This window comes from Misgurnus anguillicaudatus, chromosome 7 (genome assembly GCF_027580225.2).
Source record: "Misgurnus anguillicaudatus chromosome 7, ASM2758022v2, whole genome shotgun sequence".
Classification (NCBI taxonomy): domain Eukaryota; kingdom Metazoa; phylum Chordata; class Actinopteri; order Cypriniformes; family Cobitidae; genus Misgurnus; species Misgurnus anguillicaudatus.
In genome coordinates this window covers 8,532,040-8,551,115 of record NC_073343.2, presented here as the reverse complement: position 1 = coordinate 8,551,115, position 19,076 = coordinate 8,532,040, and the positions used below count along the sequence as shown (strand labels likewise).

General features: G+C 38.7%; 3 long non-coding RNA genes across 6 annotated transcripts; all 3 read left to right on the top strand.

Moving 5' to 3' along the window:
• The first annotated feature begins 1,807 nt into the window (after nucleotides 1-1,807).
• On the top strand, nucleotides 1,808-5,695 carry LOC129418252 (uncharacterized). Its single transcript, XR_008636048.2, has 4 exons — nucleotides 1,808-2,018; nucleotides 2,108-2,225; nucleotides 5,452-5,521; nucleotides 5,616-5,695. It is a non-coding gene; the product is annotated as an uncharacterized lncRNA (long non-coding RNA).
• Nucleotides 5,696-6,350: 655 nt separating this feature from the next.
• On the top strand, nucleotides 6,351-13,781 carry LOC129423628 (uncharacterized). Of its 3 annotated transcripts, XR_012370456.1 has the most exons (7): nucleotides 6,351-6,385; nucleotides 6,461-6,528; nucleotides 6,620-6,895; nucleotides 7,708-7,739; nucleotides 8,065-8,141; nucleotides 9,459-9,604; nucleotides 13,112-13,779. It is a non-coding gene; the product is annotated as an uncharacterized lncRNA (long non-coding RNA). The 3 variants fall into 3 exon arrangements; XR_012370455.1 differs by having other exon boundaries at nucleotides 6,352-6,385; nucleotides 6,461-6,895; nucleotides 13,112-13,781; XR_012370454.1 differs by lacking the exons at nucleotides 6,351-6,385; nucleotides 6,461-6,528; nucleotides 6,620-6,895 and adding an exon at nucleotides 6,998-7,351 and having other exon boundaries at nucleotides 13,112-13,772.
• A 998-nt stretch (nucleotides 13,782-14,779) lies between these two features.
• On the top strand, nucleotides 14,780-16,968 carry LOC129418250 (uncharacterized). 2 transcript variants are annotated; one of them, XR_012370345.1, is made up of 4 exons: nucleotides 14,782-14,848; nucleotides 14,999-15,118; nucleotides 15,199-15,267; nucleotides 15,367-16,968. It is a non-coding gene; the product is annotated as an uncharacterized lncRNA (long non-coding RNA). The 2 variants fall into 2 exon arrangements; XR_012370344.1 differs by having other exon boundaries at nucleotides 14,780-15,118.
• Nucleotides 16,969-19,076: the final 2,108 nt, after the last annotated feature.

Genomic DNA, 19,076 nt, shown 5'->3' with positions numbered 1-19,076 from the left:
CCAAACGAAAACACATAAGAAAAACTAATCTGAAACAATAATTAAACAGTTAACGAATTAAAAACACTTGAAAACCAACAAATAACACTTAAAGACTAATCTTGAGTGAAAGGTAATAAGCCTTTGGCCAAAAGAAAATTAATAACGTCAAAAACTTGATAGAATAACGTTAAGAGAGAGCGCAACTGAAAACTAAATTAAAAATCCATCGTAACTTTGAAAAAAAAACGTAAACACAAACCCGGAAGTAAACGGCGCCCGAAAAATTATTAATTTCAACGTAAAGACAGCTTAATGAAACGTAACATTAGTCCCTTTCACACATAAAGTCTTTACTGGTAATTTACTGGTAAATTGCCGTTAACATGTCATGTGTGAACAGAACCTTTCCGGTAAATCAGTGCTCCCAATTTACCAGTAAGACAGGTTGTAAGATTACCAGTAATTTACCGGTAAGCGCTGTGTGTGAACGAAAATTATAGGATTACCGGCATTTAGAACGGACGACGTCAGACCGTGCTGACAGCTTCGGACCAATCATAGCGTTTTAATACAGATGACGCGTTTACCCCCGCACTGTTTACTGACGTTTCCACACACACATGCTGCTTGAAAGTTGAGCACACCTGAAGTTTACGTCCACATTTCTTCACCAAAGTTGTTTAAAACAGCTTACCGCCGAATTGCCAATGTCCTTAGCACGCCCTCTGTGAAGCCTAAAGTGCAAACTGTTGTTAAAAACGCATTTTCGGTTTGACGTCGTCTCATTCAATGTTGTTTGGTCATGAGCAACTTCGCGACTGTTTACCACAGACGTGAAAACAACAAAATACGGACCGTGGTTATAAACGACGTGGATTGTTTACAAATACAACACTGAGCTCGCCGCGTGCTACAGGTACTTCCGCTTTCTCAACGAATTTACCGGTATTTTGATACTGATGTGTGAATGATGTCTTACTGGTAAAATAACGGAACGCCACTGCGTGTGTGAACAGCACATTTTTGTATTTACTGGTAAATTCATTCTGGTAAATTCATGGTAATTTACCAGAATTACTGTGTGAAAGAGGCTATTGACCTCGAACGATGTTAATTAACTTCATTAGCTAAATAAAACCATGTGAAAATAAAACAATGCCTTTTAAACGTCAACGAATCCCATTGGCTACTGTACTGTTTACGTATGTTGGTACGGGAATTTCGGAAACCCCTATATATGTATACAACAGCTGATTAAAGCGTCATATTTCAACAGATGATTAACCCAACGAGGTAAGTTTAATTGTGATTTGCTTTGTTGATTTGAAACTTTTTAAAAAGTGAATGTGTCAATTAGTTTGTTAATTGGATGTGTACAAAGTTGTAAATATGAGCGCTAAACGTCTCATAAACGTAGAGGTCGTGATTTATTAAATAATTATCTGTATCGATGTCACGTGAAATCACAGTTAAGTGTCTGTGACGCATGTTTAAATACCAGGTGTTTACCCATTAAAATGGTGTTAATTAACCTCTGACCTTTGCTATTTTCGTTCATATACTGTAATATCTCGGTACTTGTTGCATTATACACATATTTAGCTTTATTAATGTCACGTAACATTAAAGTTTACAGCCCGTGACTTGTGTTTGTATTGTTTTAATGCAACAGGTAGGCCTTGCAATGTGACTTTAACCTCTGACCTATGCTTTTGTCATTCAGATACTGTAATATCTTGGTGCTTGTTGCATTATACACATGTTTAGCTTTACTAATGTCACGTAACATTACGGTTTACTGCCTCTTTTGTGTCGTTTCAGAAAATGGTACCCTGCCCATTTTGCCCAAAGGATCTATCCAACATGAGGCAGCACCTTAGGATCACGCATGGGGTTGCCAATCTCCGGGAAAGGCAGCTGTGGGTTCGCTTTTCCCGGAGAAAGGTCACGCAGCCTTTACGCCCGTGCCCGTTGTGTGGTCGTGCCCTATAAAGCACATACGGCCACACTTCGCCAATTCCCACCGGGATCTGTCAGTAAGTCTGCCGTTAAAATTTTCTCCTTGAAATGTCGACGGCCGGTTAATGCCTACGTGCCCGGTTTTTAAACACGTTTCGTCTCCTAGGCCAGGAAGCTCAGGCGAACTGTCCGGCGGTTCCAGTGGGATATAACCATGGAAAGGCTGCGTGACCTTGAGGCCAGCCACCCGGTGGTCCCCATGGTGACCCTGTTGGAACCCTATGGTAGGTGTCAATCACAGACTTCTGTCTGAACTTTGCTCTTTTGTTTTACCAGACACAGCAAGTTAAGCTAATCGTTTATGTATGTTTTTTTGGTGATGTTTCAGAAGACTCTGACGAAGAACAAATTCCTTCAGCCCCTTCGTCCTCCATCACGTCTGCGCGCTCCTTCACGCCTGCACCCCCCATCACCCCTTCACACCCCGTCACCCCTTCACATCCCATCACCACCCCCCCTTCAAGCCCAGGCGCACGTGCAGCCGTGGAGGAGATCGCAGAGGGGCTGAAGGAATTTGTCCAGTGCATGGGTGAGTCTGACGTCACCGGCTTTGCTCTCGGCTCGTTAACGTCACTAAACGTTGTATAGTAGGTATATAGCTGATTTAACGCGTCGGCACCGGACTGTGTGTCGGTGGTGAGGTAAAAGGGGCGCGGGCAGTGGACCAAACCATTGTGAGGCAAGGGAGGTGTTATAACCTTTCTAAAGTTATATGTTTCGAATTGAATCACACGGACACCAGCTTGAACTTATCTTTCCACTTTACTTTCCCAGACTTACGTCATGACGTTGATGACGTCACTTCAATACACAACATCCCCCCTTTACTTGAATATGAACTTACCCCACTTAAGTTCTCATTCATATTTACATTCTATCAACTTAAACTTCAAACAGTTCAGCATATTCAAAACACATGCAACATTATGCCGCTTTTACAACTGAATAAAACATCAGTGTTTTCCTTTTTTTTTTCAACAGGTGATTCTAAAACAAGTGTATTAAACCATAACACAACTCTCTCTTCTTTTTTTTCAAACACCACTTAACATCTCTTAGTCAATACTTTTGGATTTCATTAATCACTCTATAACATAGTCTCTAAACCTTTCAGAGGAAAAATCTCATGAAAACCTCTTGTCAAGTCTTTTGAATTGCATTGTTGCTGAGAAAATCAACAGATTTATGTGTTATACTGTTCGGTATTTTCAGATATGAAATTAATATTTAGTTTACTAATATTTAACTCTAGGACACTAATTTACATAACAGTTAGCAGTAACTATGACTGAGATTATTTAATATAGCAGTCATAAAATGACTGGTTTCTTAAAATACTCTTGTAAAAATAAGTTATCAATCATTGCTATCATTGTAATATTTCTCTGCTGTCATTATTACCAAACATTTTCTGCCATTTATGCCTCCAAACATGTAAATAATGTTAGGTATGATGAAGATTACACTTAAATATTTTTAACTACATATTTATCTTTCACAGTACCTGTTGCACTGTAGAATAGTGGGTTAAGCAAAAGACATTGTAAAGAAGTGTTGCACACTTCTTGCACACAGCAGGCTTTCAAAAAAGTCAGCAAAAAATGGGGGGCCTGTGCCCCAGTAAAGCTTTATGTCTATCGACAGAGAAATGAAGAAAGCTTGTGTTTCATCACAAAAATTTTGTCATGTTTTGTCAGGATTGTCGCATGCATTCGAAAGAAAAAAGAATCATTGTTGCATTCAGTGGCACTCAAAATTTCTTTTATTTTCACCGGGAAAAATTTGGCTAGGGGAAATACTGATTGGCTGGTAACTTTAAAAAGTTACCAGCCACTTTGGCTGGTGGTCAAAAAAGTTAATTTAGAACCCTGGTAGCGAATATGAAAAATGTACAATAAAATCATAAAAAAATCATTTAAAAAATCATTACATAGTTTCACCATAGACTTGCCTAAGACATACATACCACATAATATTACAATTACCATATAGTTGTAAAATACTCAAGAGTATAAATAAAAAAAATCCATATTCTTCCCCCATTACCCCAAAATTAACATATCGTCGCTGCCTGATGAAACTCACGTATGTCCAAAACGGTTACTTTTCAGAAAGTGAAAAAAACACCGTATATTAAAAGCAGTTGAATGTAGCGTTGTCATACTTGGTACGGCATATTTACATGTAACCATATTCTTGGCAGTGTCATGATATAATCCACATTTGACCAAAATTGAGTTTAAATGGACATGCATGCATATTTTACAGTAACTTTGATCGTTACGCGTTCTTCCGATGATTAATTAGAATGGCCAAAGTCGCGTTTCGTATTGACAGATGAATACGCTCAGTTTATTAAATAGCCTACGTCTTGGTTAAATACGCTTACTTTATTTAATATTAAGTATAAGTGTATTAAATGTCTCTTGCAAACCATTAAGGGACAATGAATCAATACACTGACATGGTAATGCAACACAACAGGGGCGTCAGTTTGTGTTGAAAAGTGGTGGGGAAAAAAGATCTTATAAAAACATTACTGCAGGAAGGATAAATATTGAATAACGCGCCTTAAAAAATGGGCATAGCGTAGGCCAGTCAACAACAAGAAAATACTCAGCATAAATTTATAAACCCTCAACAATGTCGAATGCACACATCACACATAACAGTCCCTGCAACACCAGCTCAACCGAACAGTGCCAAAGCACCATACCGTAGAAAACAGCAGCGCGTTTAATAAATGATTACAATGAATTTCATTACATATGTACAAGAAAACACACCATAAGCATATAACGCAACATATGTGACCCTGGACCACAAAACCAGTCTTAAGCATCGCTTGATTTTTCAGAACATTTTAACCAAATGCTTTCAAAAAGTGGTGGGGAAATCCCCAGCGTAAATATCACCAATGCTAGACAGATACTTTGTTTGCACAGTCCTACCGTAATTAAGTAACTCCTAGATGTTAGTCTGGCGTCCGGGGGAAACGTTTACCTCGAAGGAAAGTCATTGTCATGTTTAATCGGCTATATCCAGTGCTGAGCTTCGATGAAACTTTACGAGACCGGCGAGATGCTTCACAGACGGAAGATATGCGGCGTGATTGACAGCTTTGACACCAAACGGGTACGTGAAAATCAGATGACATGATTTCACAAGTTTTCATTGGCTATTTAGGTATGTGACGCATACTGTATATGGAAATGAACCTGGACATTCAATCTGTCGAAAAATCTCAAAATCGGCAAAATGAACATACGTGAGTTTCATCGGACAGCGACGATATGCTACCTTATACCTTCAAGTGTAAAGGTACTCTGTTGTTACAAATAGCTGTAATTCTATTTAATTAAGCAGTACATTGTGGGTCGTAATATAAAGCGTTACCAAACTGTTAATGTTGTTTACATTGCATGTCCTTGTCACATGGGGTATTTATAGACCTTCACCTCTGAGCAATGCATGACCCCTGGGATTAACTCCTCACAAGCGTTCCACTTGTGGTTCACAGGTTAGTGTTTTACCAGAGCCCTTATCATAACTAGTGCCAAGTTACAAAGAAGTTGAATGTGCATGTATTAATTCTCTGTTTGCTGCATTTCTAGCCAAGTGTGACACAACGAGTTGAGGAGTTCACACCATGGTGGCTGTTACATGCTCGAGTTGACTGTTCTTTGGTTATCACCAGTGTTGGGTAAGTTACTCAAAAAAAGTAATTAATTACTAGTTACTAATTACATCTTCAATCATGTAATTAGATTACTTTACAAATTACTCTCTCCAAAAAGTATTTAATTACTTATTACTAATTACTTTCTAAATCCTATTTAGTACATGATACAAGGACAGGCTTGAAATTGCTCGAATAAATAATATATAAAAGTACATCATTATTCTGGTCCCACTTTAGGGTCCAATTCTCTCTATTAACTAACTATTAACTACTTTTGCCTCAATATACTTCAACAACTAATACTAAAGAAGTTATAAATTTTAAGTATTGGTAGAAATGGGAAGGGTTAAGGATGTAGAATAAGGTTTTGCAGAATCAGGCATTAATATGTGCTATTAAGTATAAATAAACAGCCAGCATCTCATTAATATTAATGCTAATAATCAACCAGTTAATAGTGAGAATTGTAAACTTAAACCATGTTAAATCCACTATTGTATTATAGTATATATAATTGTTTAGAGTCCATACACAGTATTTAGTTACATCAGAAGTAACTGTAATTAGATTACAAGAAAAATAAGAGTAATCCCTTACTTTACTTTTTCAAAGGAAAAGTAATTTAATTACAGTAACTAATTACTTAGTAACTAGTTACACCCAACACTGGTTATCACATAAAGTTGAAAGCTAGGGGACTCTGTAAGTTTGAAATTTTGCAATACATATTTATTTAGATTTGAGGGCTTCACAATTGTTCTTAAACTTGCTTATCAGGTTTTGCACAACCCAAGCTTTTTCTGGTTCTAGACCCGGGCAGGATTCGGTCTGCTAAAATCTCACAGGTTTAAAATTGATCATAACTAGTGGCAATTTCAAGTTAAAAAGTAGTTTAATGATCATTTGTTAATTTTCAGTTTGTTAATTTTCCTGCAGACTGTTACGGAGACATATGAGGTGGTGGACGCGAGCTGTAGACATAGATCTACACTGTAACGAATTGCTGTAAAAATTACAGCATTATTTTACAGCAGCGGGCTGTTTTTCTAATAATACAGAAAATTGCTGTAAACTGCAATGCATTGTGGGGCCGCGTGGCGGTTTAACCCAATATACAGAGTACTGCTGTAAATTTCAAATTTTCAGAATGCATTGTGGGATCTTCAACGGTCGAGATTCGTGAAGCGCCAACAGGAGTGATTCACAGCTGAGGTAATTTACTCATGTATTTGTTTTTAATATTTGGTAAGTGCAGTAGTATATGAAAGTATCTAACAGTTATATTAGTGGTTCATTTTGGAAACGCCCATGTTGTCGCATCCGTTCGCGGGGGCGAATGATACATACGCGGGTTTTGAAAAGCACAGTCGCGGTAGTATTTCACACATACCCCGACGCTAAATATAGCTGCTACGGACGAAAACTGGCTTTCTACTTTAAGTTACATTCCGTGACAAAAATTAGGATTTACAGGAACTCCTTCGTCGGCGGGACGCGAATGAGACGCGGGGTTTTAGCCGCGCGGTCGTTGTAGTATTTCACACATATACCGCCTTAACTGGGTTCCTACGTTAAGAATTACATGCTTCAGTGAGAAAGTTGAGGAACAAAGTCGTCCGCGGGACACGAATGAGACGTGCAATGGGCTTCATCTGCATCGCGGTTTTGGTAGGATTTCACTCATTTCCCTGCACAATAGCAGCTATGAACCAAAAACTCTGGGATTAAATATTTCAGCGACCTTTAGAATTTACGCGGATTTCGTGTTGATCAGCACACTTGATGTTTTTGGTGTTTGTGGTATGGTTTAAATTTGCACCCATCTGTTAACACATGCGATTGAACGAAAACGCGTTCCTAAACAGTTACATAAACACACACAATGCGCTTTAACCCGGTAACGTTAGCTTTAAATTACTTCAGGATAATTACGTTTGATTAATAATGTTTTTTCCTTATTTCATAATCCTTTTATATATACACATGTGTACAGTACAGTGCTTAATTTGTAAATATCTTTACAGTGGGGTGAGCAATTGGACAGGCAGGTGGAGAGGTAAGAGCAAATCCTAATATACATTTAAAGTTATATATTCTATTTACAGAGAGTTGTTTATTTGTGTTTCAGTCTGGGGATTTCTTTAATCTGACATCCCTAGGGACTTACATTTCAATATAATTAATATATTTTTAGGTATACACTGTGTAATTTGCTTATTGTTTGTTTGTAACGCCTCTTGTTAACTTATTTGGCTTAAAATAAAGAGGTAATTTACCCTAACATTAAAATATGGTTTAAATGTAAAAAGATAAATAGTAAAGATAAAGTATAGATAAAGAGTACAGTTAAAAATAACTGTTGTTACATGTATTTGTTTTAGGAGACACTAGATGCATTCATCCCAGCTTCCTGTCTGACTTTGCCACTCTGTTCACAGCATATCATCTTCATTCAAAGGTACAGTAGCTATTAAATCTTCAGCACATTACATATGTCACCCTGTCTATGAAATTCATTCTAAAGTCTTATAATTATGATATTTGGAGCATCAAATTTTGATTTCAATCACTGATTTTACATTGATTTCAATCTTTCACACAAACTTAGTCAATATTAAAGGAATACTTAATTTTCTTTAAAAAATCCAGATAATTTACTCACCTCTATGTCATCCAAAACGTTGAGTACTTTCTTTGTTCAGTCGAGAAAAACTTATGTTTTTTGAGGAAAACATTCCAGGATTTTTCTCATTTGAATACTTTATTGGACCCCAACACTTAACAGTTTTAGTGCAGTTTAAAATTGCAGTTTCAAAGGGCTCTAAATGATCCCAAACGAGGCATAAGGGTCTTATCTAGCAAAACGACCGTCATTTTTGGAAAATAAAAAAAGGTGCACTTTTAAACCACAACTCCACGTCTTCCACCGGCCGTGTGACGCACCAGCGCAACCCTGCGCAATTGCGTAAGCACATTGAAAGGTACACAATTTGCGTAACATTTTAAACAATAAACTGACACAAAGACATTAATTAGTATCATTCCACATACAACAACGTCGGAACAGTCCTCTTTCTCCACACTTGTAAACACTGGGGCGGTAGTTTCTCATATGTCATCTGTGACTTTTTGACGTCATAACGCATTACGTGAGGTCACGCTGGCACGCCACACGGCTCTCTGCGTGTAGAAATCTCAATCATTTCACTAGACAAGACCCTTATGCTTCGTTTGGGATCGTTTAGAGACATTTTAAACTGCAATTTTAAACTGCACTGAAACTGTAAAGTGTTGGGGTCCAATAAAGTCCATTAAAATGAAAAATATCCTGGAATGTTTTTTTCTCAAAAACTTAATTTCTTCTTGACTGAACAAAGAAAGACATCAACGTTTTGGATGACATGGGGGTGAGTAAATTATCTCGATTTTTTTTTTTAAAAATATAGTAATCCTTTAAATATATCAAGATTATATTTTCACAGAATGTTCTTTACATTATGTAGGATGATTTTATAAACTGTAAATCACATTTAGCTTTAGCTGGGTTGTCAAACGTTAATCACATTTAGTAGATATGATATATCTGAACTTGAATTATATGTAAGATCTAAATTAGGTTAGTAAATTAGTGGGGCATTTAAAACGTTGTGGGAGTTGGGTCCTAAGGACTGGAGTTTAGAAACAATGCTTTAACATATTGACTCATTTTAAAAACAATTACATGCCTCAAAAACTGAAACCAATCCGAATTATATTTATTTTCTGACTCTTTAAGCGCTCTGTATCTGGAGAGAGGAACAAAGAAGTCAGGAGGAAAAGTAAACATCAGGCCAAATGGTACAGAAGAAACAGGTTGCAGTGAACCTACATGTTGCTACTCTTCTTTGCAAAGTGATGGATTTGCAGTGGAGTTTCTACAATGTAAGAAGTACATACACATACAAAGATCTCTTTTTTTCTTTTATTATTCTCTATCTGTAGCTATCATCCCTCAATCTGTATCTGACTGTATTTAATCTATCATCACTCTATGGGGCTGTTTACACTTGGTATTAAGATATGTTTTTATCGATCGAATCACAAGTAGACGAGAGAGACACATCACGTTTACACCTGGTATTTAAATTCTTCTCTTTTGTCCACTTTTGAGCGCTTCTGTCATCTATACTTTGAGGGGGTGGTCTGTGAGACTGTGGGCGAGTCTCTCTGTTAAACACGAGCGGGAGTAATGAGAAGTGTATATGGACGTGAACTAATATTATGTCGGAGTCCGCTGCTTGTGTTGTAAGTAAACATGCTGCACAGTGTTTTGTACATGAATATGTCTCAGGTCGGAGCGGACCACAGGTGTCGTGAGTCACGCCCCTTTCTAGTTTCCACCTCGAGGAGGTCTCAAGAGTACCCCAATGACCAGACACACAGAGAGCGTAAGTATAATTAAAACAAAACTTTATTTAAATTACTTAAAATTATGGGGGAGGGGAAAGGGGAAAGCTAAAATCCAACTAGCAGGCACAGTTCCGAGTCTCCTGGACTCTGTCGCAAGCAAATTTCCGGTGGGTCCTTCTTTTGCTTATCTCCTGGTTTTTGCGACGACAAACAGCTTATTCATGGAGTTTCTTTGTTCTGCTTCAGCCGCCCGATCCGGGGCACTCTTCTCTTCCTGGGTACAAGGAGAGACAGAGGGTGAGTATTTGGAGGCTGGTGTATTGATACCTGCACTTATACGTGCCCAACTCCGAGTCGGTCCCGTAGGTGTGTCCCTACTCGCCCTACGGCCGGATGAGCAGTGCTTCTGCTGCCGGGCTCTGCTCCGCCCGTCGGTTGGAAAGGTGAGAAGTGGCTGCTGTGATCGTCCATCCGCAGTTCCCTTGGATGGTGGCACAGGTAAGTACTGCCGAAGGGAGGTAACTCAATCTGTGATGGAAACACTGGTAAGTCAACACTTCATCGATGACTGGGGCTTTGGGTTTGATTCCGGTAATGTACGACTCAAACTGCGGCTCGTAGCTTTAAGCAGAAGGCAAGTATTTTTTTTACAGGGGAGTGGAGCTTCACGGTTACTTCGGGTAACGTACAACTCACTCCACTGACTCTTAGCGTTAGGCAGAAGGTTAGTAATTTGCATATGACTGGGGCTTTACAGTTACTTCAGGTAACATACAACTCGATCTGCTGGCTCTTAGCTTTAGGCAGAAAGGTAAGTAATTTCCAGGTGACTGGGGCTTTACAGTTACTTCAGGTATCGTGCAACTCGATCTGCCGGCTCTTAGCTTTAGGCAGAAAGGTAAGTAATTTACAGGTGACTGGGGCTTTACTTTTTCTCCTCTATGACTTCTCAACAACAGGCGGGTGCTCCACCTATGTAATTCTTTCTTGGCGGTGGACTTTTGGCAAGTAGATGGCGAAACAGTAAGTAAATGGAGCTTACAGACCTTAAACAGCGAGAGCGTCTTGGCACTGGCCTATGTTGAGGCTCCAATGGACAACGGTTGAGCTGGGAACTGCTGTGCTGAGCCGAACGCTTCCCTCTCCTCTACTCCAGCAGACGGCACAGAGATCTAGACAGGGGCGAACCTTTGTAGGGGCTCCACAACAGGTAATGTTATCCACACAGCTAACTTTCCTCTTTCAGCAGCCAAGCCTCCTCCTTGCATATATATATGCTTTCCACTTTTCTCACACCGGTCTTTCTTACTTGGTTAGTTCACCACCGCCTCCCCAGGGACAGGAAGATCCAGGATGTCGATGCAGGGCGTCAACGTAGGGTATCAATGCGGGAAGTCGCGGATGGCATATAAATAAGATGTCACCTCACCAGCCTTGACGTCCCCTTGGTTCACCACGACTCGTCCAGCCTAGAGGTGGTTACTGACAGCACAAACACAGCATAACACTGCAAGGTTTCAAGTGTACACACTCACGGCAAGGACAAGGACTCACCCACTGCACCACACACACTCTAAGCGAAATAGGGTCACAACCACGGCTGACTAGGACTCGTCCTGAGATTCGTTGGGCGCTGATTGCAATGGAGGGTCGAACTGTGACCGCCGCGACCCCTTGCGTCTTCCTGTACTTGTGATCCCTGGCTCACCCACAACTCCTTTCCACAGTGGGGCCTCTCACCTGTATGCTAAAACTCACAACACTCTCTGGATGGTTTACTCTCCAATATGATGTAATTTACAAATGTTCAGAGGTACTCACAAACGGTGATAACACTCTTCCTTTGTCTCCTTCCAGATGTCGGATACTCTTCACACCATCGGTTATCAATTGCTGGCGGTCTCCCTCGGCGGCACTACCGGTAAGTATTCCTATTGCTGTTACTCAGAGTATGTTATTGTTTTGCATGTGTTGTTTCACAGATCGTCATTTAAATGTGATATACTCAGCCCAATCACCAGTGTCCTTAACTCCGTCTTCACCCAGTCAATAGTATCCGCCGCCTTCACAACGCTGACTTCACCCAGACACTAAACTCCTCTCACCAGATCGGCTAGAATAAACTGCACCGTTTGCCACTTCTGAGGCTGTTTATATACTCCTCCTCTTCTCCCCATTTTCCAATCAATAATCGCCACACTCACTTAACACACCTGTGCCTGAGGAAGCCTGATTTTCCTCCGGGAATTTCCCGGAAGTGCCGGTGTTTGTGTTTTACGGTCCGGGCGGAACCAATTTCCACCAACTTTAGCTCCGCCCCAAAAAGTCACTCTGTGACAAATATATTAGAGCTTTTTCTAGAGTAGTGTTCTCTAGTCTAGTAATGTAAATTCACATGTGATTAAATGTGTTCAAATGTCTCCGCCCATTTATCTAATCTGAGGTACTGAACACAATGTTTTACATCTTTTCTGACATCTGGCGCGAACACACGATGTACAGTGCTATTTTTAGCCTTTCATTGATAAAACTAAAGTGGCTGATCTCCGCGTAGTTTCATTTTGCAAGCATGTGAAAGTTGCGCAATCTTATTTCGTCAATTGCGCTGAAATATCAGAGAAAGATCTAACATGTACAAAACACTGTGCAGCATGCCCACCCACAACACAAGCAGCTGACCCCGACATTAGTTCACGTCCATACAAACTCACCACCACTCCCACTCGTGCCCAACAGAGAGACCCGCCCACAGTCTCACAGACCACCCCCTCAAAGTATGCAGGACAGAAGCGGTCAAAAGTGAACAAAAGATACGAATTTAAATACCAGGTCTAAACGTGATGTGTCTCCCCCGTCCACTCTTGATCCGATCGACAAAAACACCTCCCAATAAGTGTAAACAGCCCCTGACATCGCTCTGTTTCTGACTGTATCTATAATCCATCTATCTGTATCTGACTGTATTTGTTATGCATCTTTCTTTAACTGTATAATTACGTTTTTTAATATCTAATATATTGTCCTTCTATTTTTGCTTAGCCGCCTTTCGCAACCTGTGATGGAACACAGTCTGGAGCCGAATTGTTCTCCTTGACCAGAAGTTTATTGGAATCGCTTGGGATCATTTGGACATACTGGACTGTTCCTGCAGTGGTGACAATTAATCTGTTTTTATGTAACAATTATACAACTTCATTTCATTTCGTCATCCACGAAAATTATTTGTGAGTCCTATTGGATTTGATTCCTATCAACAGTGAAGGTAAAGACCCATTGTTCCACACTCTTTTATAGCATTATCAAGCTATGCCATTGTTGTTGTCATCGTTGTTTAGTAACCTCTAGCTAAATATATTTAATATTGTGCCTTTAAAGTTATGCAGTTTTTTTTAGATATTCCTCTTTCTGTGTGAAGGGCCACACAGTGTACATGTTTCAATTACTTTAAAAATATTTAATTTCATGTCCATTAAAAAAAAACATTCAAAATATATGTTTTGACATTTTCCATGCAAATGTAAAAGTTATATATTAAATTTAAATAAATTTTGAACTGTTTTTAAAGCTTGTGTTATTTTTTAATTTTGTGAAATAATAGGTGAATTAAGTTATGTACAACATGTTATGCAGTTACATAAAGTGTAAAGTTTGCCTTAAATGTATTTCAGTGGCCAGTTTTAATCATTAGAATACTATACTGCATTTACATACTAAATTAAAATTAATTTACTTTACAAAAATACAGCATTACTTTAAAAATACAGTTTTTTACAGTAATCAGAAAATACAGGGAAAGTCTGTAAATTAAAATTACAGCATTTTTGTAAAAAATACAGTTTTTTACAGTAATCAGAAAATACAGGGAAAGTCTGTAAATTAAAATTACAGTGACACTACTGTAAAAATTACAGTAACGGGCTGGCAACCCTGCTGCCAGTATTTTACTGTAAAATTTACAGGTAATTTTTTACAGTGTAATACTCCTTGAGTTCAGCTATTAACCTATCATTTGTAATATTTGTTTTAGCCATGTTTATATAAAAAAAATGTAAACAGCAATTGTGTAGTCCTTGAATATTTTTATGATATACACTGTAAAAAATGTCTGTAGAAATTACAGTATTAATGGGTATTACTGGCAACTAGCTGCCAGTAACTTACTGTAGATTTTACATTTATGTTATTTACTGGCAACATTTTGTTAGAAGTTAAATGAACATGAAACATTTTCAGACTTTATCTTCTACAGTAAGTTACTGGCAACCAGCTGCAAAATTACAGCAAATTTTTTACAGTGATAGACCCGTACGCCCCCTCATATGTCCGGTACCTGCCCGGGTTACAAGACGACCTCGGAGTCATTGTGTCGCTCCTACATCACAGGCACGTATTACACTAGAAGTGCCTGTGAGTAGTGGAGCATCACAGCAGGACACATTCAGCGATGTGTCCTCTAGACCTGCTCTATCAGAAGATATCTGTAAGTTATAAAAAAAATTATTTCAATTGCCGGTCCTGCCGACGGACGCTGCTATACCTGCTCTATCAAAGGATATCTGTAAGTTATAAAAAAATTCATTTCAATTTCCAAGCAGTGTCATCAGTTTTTCTTATATGCACAATTGTTCTTAAAATCGTAATTTTTAGTGTTACTGCCAATATTTTTATTCTTGCATATCAGGTTCTGCCCAGCCTGAGCTTCCCCTGGCCCGGCGGACGCTCCTCGGCCGGTCCTGCCCTCGGACGGTGCTATACCTGCTCTATCAGATGATATCTGTAAGTTATAAAAAATTCATTTCAATTTCCAAGCAGAGTCATCAGTTTTTCTTATATGCACAATTGTAAATCAAAATTCTGTCATCATTTACTCATCCTCATGTTGTTCTAAACCTGTATGAATTTCTTTTGTTCTGATGAGCACAAAAGAAGATATTTTGAGAAATGAAGGTAAACACACAGCAGTAAGTGACCATAGACTTCATTTATAGAAGAAAGAAGAAATTAAAGAAGAAAGTGGGCTGTTAAATGAGCAAATTATGTTGCTCAGTAAGTTTAGCAAAATCTCAGTTTTAACAATAGTTTAGTGTTTGCAGGTCATTAAGAAATTTGTTTTATGCTATTTATAGACATTCATTTATAGACATTCATGTCGAGTCCAGAGCGCACCTCCCCAGGTTTCTTCTGCTGTCTCACAGGTAAAAATTTACCAGAGCCCTGAATATAACAAGTGTCAAGTTATATTTAATATGTAAAGTAATGAACATGCATTAACTCTCCCTTTGTTTTATTTACAGCTTTCACTAAGCAGCGAGACAGTCTGGGGCCGGTTGCACCAGCTGTGCGTAAGATACAACGTAGCTTAGTTACGACGTAAATGGGCACTAAGTTACAACTTACGCACTACTTAATGTTTTTGCGTTGCACCATTAAACTTAGTTTAAACGTAACAATACGTTGTAACTTAATATTTACGGAAGCCCCTGTCCATGAATAACGTTTGGAATAAGATGTCATCCAGATTATATAACATCGATGAGCTCGTATTAATTATGAAGAGACGCAAATTCGTCAAAGAGTTTTCAAGAACTGTTTAATTTTCTGTGTATCCATCAATTAAAATAAGATTTAAAATTTCTTCCTGTTTATTTTCTCTTTCATGTGTGGGATATATATTTTCAATTAAAAGTGTAATGTTTTATGTTCGATAACATATGCTTTAACGTATTTGTTTAACTTTCAGTTTAGGCGAGACAAGAATGAGTTTGAAATTACGTACTGTTCAGACTATTTCCTGTTTGCCCATTATAAGGCTTGTGATTGGGTTAAGAAAAATAAAAGTCATTCTATGCGACAAGCATTACTTTACGGAGAGCTTACGACTTACTAGCTACGTTCTGCCTTAAGAACAAATGGTGCAACCGAATAAAGTACGGAGTTAGTTATAAACTAGCTAGTAGTTACTAAGCCTCTAGTTTGGACTTTACGTCCCAGTTTAAGTAAGAACTTACGAACGACTGGTGCAACCCTACCCTGGAGCGGAAACTGTTTGTTTTATCTGTGCGACCAAAAAATGAAGTTGCAGAGCAGCAGCAAGCTTCCATGAAGCAATCCCCTCCCAAAATACAAATTAAATATAATTTAAACACCTGAAACTTGAGATCATTTCTTTACCACTTTTTAAACTGAGATCTGGGTTTGTTTTTCATATTTGATTACTCAGTTAGCTGGATTTCGATGTTAGTTTTTGGTTCTTTGATCTTTTTGGTTTTTACAATCTCATCCTGTAGTTGTTGTCAGGCAACAGATTCAAATGTTAAAACCGGTGTGATATAAAGAGCTTTCTGAATTTAAAGTGTAAATTAAAATGAGAAAAAAGTTAATGAAGAGAGAAATTTGACTCAGACAAAATGTCCTCCATTATTCTATAATAGTAACAGTAAACAGGATAGATTACAGATTACAAGCTTAAAATACAGGTAAACAATCCAAGATGTCAGGATCTACAGCTGTAAATTTTACATAACATAACAATAACATTAACTCGAAAGCAGACATCATGAGTTGCAGGGTCTTACCATGGTTCCCAAATGGCCACACACAGACCGCTGTTCTGTATAACTGTATAACGGCTGCTGCAAAAACACCAGTAAAACTGACTTAGCCTACTATCATCTTAAACTGAATTTAGTTGGCTTGAACGGTGACCCTAACAACTTGCCAGACAACTTGTAGTCTGTGGACATTGGCATACGGCTAGACGTTGCTTCTCCTGACATACATGTTTGGCTTGCCTAACACCATTAAACCATCACACCTTTGTTGAACACAAGGCTCATCATAATGGATGTTTTTTTAATGAAGGTTCACTGACAAAAAAATTGCAATTACACAGAATAAAAGTATTCATTTGTGTATTTAATGTATTTTTTATCCCAAAATTTTACATACCTGACATATGGCTACTGCTACTTACTTCTCATTTGAGTGGCAAAACATTCAAAATAGCTGGCTGTTCTAGCGGTGGCGGCGAAAATGTCAGTATAACTGACAATTATTTGCAAAAATTAAATTTAGTTGCACATGATAGTGACATAAGAAAATTGTCAACCCACCTGTGGTCAGTGGACGTTGGCATGGAAGATCCATTTACTTCTCCTTTCGGTGTTTCTTGGCAGTCTGTAAAACGATAGCTACGAATTCTTGGTAAATCTGTTAGTACACTCTATCGCACCACAGCTGATGTCCCCATGTTTTTGCTGATTTCACACTGTACACAAATTCTGCCGCTCTGTCTTTTGCAGTCACTTTCCCCCAAGGTGACGTCACGTGCATGAATGGGGGCGGGTCTTGTGGCGAGATGATTGACAGTAGATGATATCGTTCTTTGATTGACAGCTGCACAGGACGAGCTAACGTTAGCTTGCTTTGCTCGGTTTCATAATAATAACATGATGATAACTTTCTACGTAGTATGTTTACCGTAGTAACACAAAACAAGCAACAACTAAGACAGATTATGTAGATATTTTGACCATTTTACATTACCTGAGTCCGCGGGAAAACTGGGCTGAAAACAGTACTCGAAGTCCTCCTGACGAAAGTGCAGGCTGCATATTCAAATTTTCGAGTAATCTGTTAGTGGTCTGTCAACTGAGGGTCGCGTTGAGGTAAAAAATAAAAACATTATAAGCTACTTTGTCGCTGTGTGTCGCTCGTCTCTTTCAAAAGAGGTGTTTATATCTGGTTGCCATAAACAAATGAGTAACGTCCACTCCTAACTGACCAGAGATGGATGACGTAAACTCCACTGCTTCTTTCTCATTGGTAGTCGCTTCCGAAAGTCGCTCATAATTTGCATAAAGTAAACATTTCTCAACTTTGTCGAAAGGTACATTCACATAAGCAACTAGCAGTAGCAGAGCGACGCAATCTCATTGATTTCAATGGAAGCTCGGCGGCATCTGGTGACACAAGCAACAGTGACCGTTGACAGCTTGATGGGCATGTCCAGTCGGGCAACAAAGTTGAGAAATGTTTAGATGGATTTCAGTCATGTGACCTTTTATGTCATGCCGCCATCTTGAGTACCTACCGAGTACCAGTAGGCTATTGACAAGCATTGGCTACCTTGCTACGATTTACGGATTTCTTATTTTTACTTATTTATACTTTTACTGTCTATGATTCTTACGGATACAGTAAAGGGCTACGAAAGACAACATGTCGCATCTCAACTGTCATGAAAAGAAACGTTACTTTAAAAAATATATCTTGGATGCCTACTCGATCCCTGATGCATTCTTCCAGCCGCTGCTCGTTGCTACCAAACTACCACAATTTTACAACATAAGAAGGTGCGACACAACATGAAACTTTGCTCGAAGTATCACCTGGATCTCTACACATGAACGTAGTATTGAGAACATTGTTTGTGTACACAGAGTTTACTAAAAAGAAAGGTTTTGTACAACTGGCTGTTATGCTGTCCGCTCGTCATCTCTGCCAGACGTAAATAATCGATTTCCAAATGCGAATGAATGAATCTCATATGAGGCTCCTTTTTCAACTAGAAGGTCAATATTGTTTTTCACTTGCGACAAAACAACGAATTATCCGTGCATTTTTATGGAACTATGCTTCAGGAGATATCAATCTTTACTCTCCTCCCTTCTTACGTCGCAATTGGAGATCGATACATCTTGACTGTGAAGAAGGCTGCGAGCGGACAACAAATCATCCAAAGTCAGTTGTTCAAAACCTTCTTTTTAGTTAACTCTGTGTTCACAAACAATGTTCTCAATGCTCAAGTTCATTTATAGAGACACAGGCGATACTTCGAGCAAATTATCATGTTGTGTTGAGCCTTCTTAGTGTTGTTAAAATAGCGATTTTGATGCTCACAGCATATTGAAGGCATAGCTAGTTCTTTTGCGACCACTTCAGGTCCTCAAAATGGCGGAAGATAAGTGAGTGACGTCAGCTGATATTCATGTTTAACTTTATG